Raw genomic sequence first — 3,292 nt, forward strand, 5'->3', positions numbered from 1 at the left:
AAATAAAATTTTAAAAATGCTAAGCAGATTAAGAAAAAAGAAGAAGGAAATTTCAAACATAAAAACGAGAGCATTATCTTTACTATATATTTTATAAATGTTAAAAAATAAAGAAATGTTATAAATAACTTTCTACCAATAAATTCAACAGACTGATGAAAAATTTAAAAGCTCAAAACTTCAGCACACACCTGTAGTCCCAGCTACTTGGGAAGCTGCAGCAAGAGGATTGCTCAAGCCCAAGAGTTTAAAGTTGCTGTGAGCTGTGACAACTTGGCACTCTACTCAGGGTGACAGAGTGATAATTTGTCTCAATAAAACAAACAAACAAACAACCTTAACACCAATTCTATTTTATTATAAAAACTGTTTGTAATTAATGAAATTTCAATAAGAAAAAATCTACACAAAATTGGTTTCACTAGTAAATTGTATTTATTGAAAAAATTAAATAATTCCTAAAACATAGGAAGAATAAGTACTTCTAAATTTGTTCCATGAGTCTAGCATTGCTTTAATAGAAAAATGAGGGGAAAAATTATTAAATAAAAAGAACTATAGATTATCATCTCTCAGGAATAGAGATGTAAAATTCTTAACTCTTAATCCTTAATTTTAACCAATCAAATCTACTTAAATGAGATTAATTCAATCAATGAAAGGTAGATTTAATATCTAAAAGTTGTTCAATGTATTAAAAAAAGAGTACTGCCATAAAAACAGACAAATTGACCAAAGCAACATTATAGAAAGCCCAGAAATAATTCCACACATTTAGTATCGATGGATTTTTGATAAGGTTGTCAAAAACACATAATGGGGAAAGCATGCTTTCTTTGATAAATGATGTTAGAATAACTGGAAAACCACAGGCAGAAGAATTAAATTGCATTATAATTTCTCATCATATACAAAAAAATCCACTTGAAATAAATTAAATTCTAAAATGTAAGACCTGAAACTGTGAAACTACAATTAAAAGCCTCTTGACATGGGTCTTGGCAACAATTTTTTCTATGTGGAACCAAAATTGTAGTTGACAAAAGCAAAAATAGACAAGTAGAATCATATCAAACCAAAAAGCTCTGTGCAATCAAACAACCAACTTAATGAAAACACAGTCTATAGAATGGGAGAAAATATCTACAAATTGAGTATCAGCTAAGAGAGTAGCATACAATATATGTATAAGGAACTCACATGACTCTGTAGGAGACAAAAAATGACATTATTAAAAAGTGAGCAAAGGGCAGTGCCTGTGGCTCAGTGGGTAGGGCGCTGGCCCCCAACACTGAGGGTGGTGGGTCCAAACCCGGCCCCAGCAAACTGAAACAAAAAATAGCCGGGCATTGTGGCTGGCACCTGCAGTCTCAGCTACTCAGGAGGCTGAGGCAAGAGAATCACCTAAGCCCAAGAGTTGGAGGTTGCTGTCATGCCACAGCACTCTACCGAGGGTGACAAAATGAGACTCTGTCTCTAAAAAAAAAAAGAAAGTGAACAAAAACTTTGAACAGAAAATTTTTAAAAGAAAACATACAAATAGACAAAAGATGTATGCCAGGTGCTTTATCTTATACTTGGTCACCTTATACTTGTTAGAATAGCTATGATCATAAAAAAACCCAAAATGTCAAGGGCTGTCAAGGGTGCGGAGGAAAGGGAACCCTCGCTTGCAGTTGGTGAGAACGTAAATTGGCTCAGACATTATGGCGCAAATATGGAGGTTTCTTAAAATACTAAAAACAGAAATATCATGTGATTCACCAAACCCATTTCTGAATATACAGTGAAGGAAAATGAATTCAGAACCTCAGAGCAATATCCGTTTCTGTGCTCCCACGTCCACTGCAGCTTTGCTCCCAGAAGTAATTCTGTGGAAACAACCTAAACTTTCATTGACAGATAAAAGGGTAAAAAATGCAATATATGTGTATGTAATGAAATATTATTTGGCCTTTGACAAAGAAGGAAATCCTGCTGCCTGTGACAAATGGATGAACTGAAATACATTATGCTCCATTAATAAGTCAGACTCCAAACCAAATCCAGCAGATCTCGCTGTGTGGGAAGAGTCAGAGCTCAAGAAGCAGCCGGTGGACCAGTGGCTGTCAGGGAGGGCAGGGAGCTGTTGGTCAGAAGGTACAAAGTTTCACTTATGTAAGATGAATGGGTTCTGGAGATTTAATGTACAGCAAGGTTACTATAGTTTATAAGAATGTATTATATACCAGAAATTTGCTGAGAGTATATCCTAAGTGCTCTCATCACAATAAAAAAGAAAAAAGTAGAAAGAGATGAGGATGCGAGGTGACAGATAGGTTAACGCACTTGTTCCTGGTGATCACTTTGTCATGTGTGTGTATCAAAACAGCAAGTTGTACACCATGAGTATATGCAATTTGAATTTCGATGAACTCAAAATGTTTTAAAAATAAGTCAATGCAATTCAAGTAAATTGCCGAATAATATGAAAAAAATATTTCAAGATTTAGAGAATTCTGAATTTGGAAAGTCTAACATTCATTCTTGATAAAAAACAAATAAACAAAAGTAACCAAACCAATTATCTGGGCCTGGTGGTCCCAGCTATTCTGGAGACTCAGGTGGGAGGAAGGCTTGAGTGTAGGATTTCGTGGCTATGGTGGGCTATGACTGGGCCACGGCACTCCATGGTGGGTAACAAAACTGGAGCTCATCTTAAATATAATGAATAATCAAGTAATAACCAAAAACTTCAGTAATATAAGAATATAATCTTAACTCTTAAAGTTGATGGAAGGCATCTACAAAACACCTACATCTAACAATTTTACTTAATGGCAAAAAGATTCAATGCTTTGCCACTGAGTTCACAAACATAGAAGGGATGCTTTTATGACTTCTATTCAACACTGTACTGAAGATTCTAGACAGTACAAAAATAATAATGAATAAAATAAATCCAGATTGGAAAGGAAAAACGTAAACTCTTTTTACAGATGACATTATGAGCTATGTAGAAAATCTTGCTCTATCCAAAAACATGCTACTGGAACAAATCAGGTTAGCAGATGTGCTATCATTCTGAATATGGCAAGCTGACTATTATAAAATATTACAAAGGTAAATTAAATAATATCTCTCTAAATAAAGAAGAGACACACTGTGGTCTTACATTAGAAAGTTAGTTACAGTGTTAGTTCTCTCAAAACTGATCAATAAAGTTAATGTTACCCAAATGAAACTACTGGCAGGATTCTTTGCAGAAACTGCTAAGTATATTTTGAAATTCATATAAACTCACAAAACTATT

The sequence above is a fragment of the Otolemur garnettii genome, unplaced genomic scaffold (genome assembly GCF_000181295.1).
Source record: "Otolemur garnettii isolate 467f Iridium unplaced genomic scaffold, OtoGar3 scaffold00123, whole genome shotgun sequence".
Taxonomy (NCBI): Eukaryota; Metazoa; Chordata; class Mammalia; order Primates; family Galagidae; genus Otolemur; species Otolemur garnettii.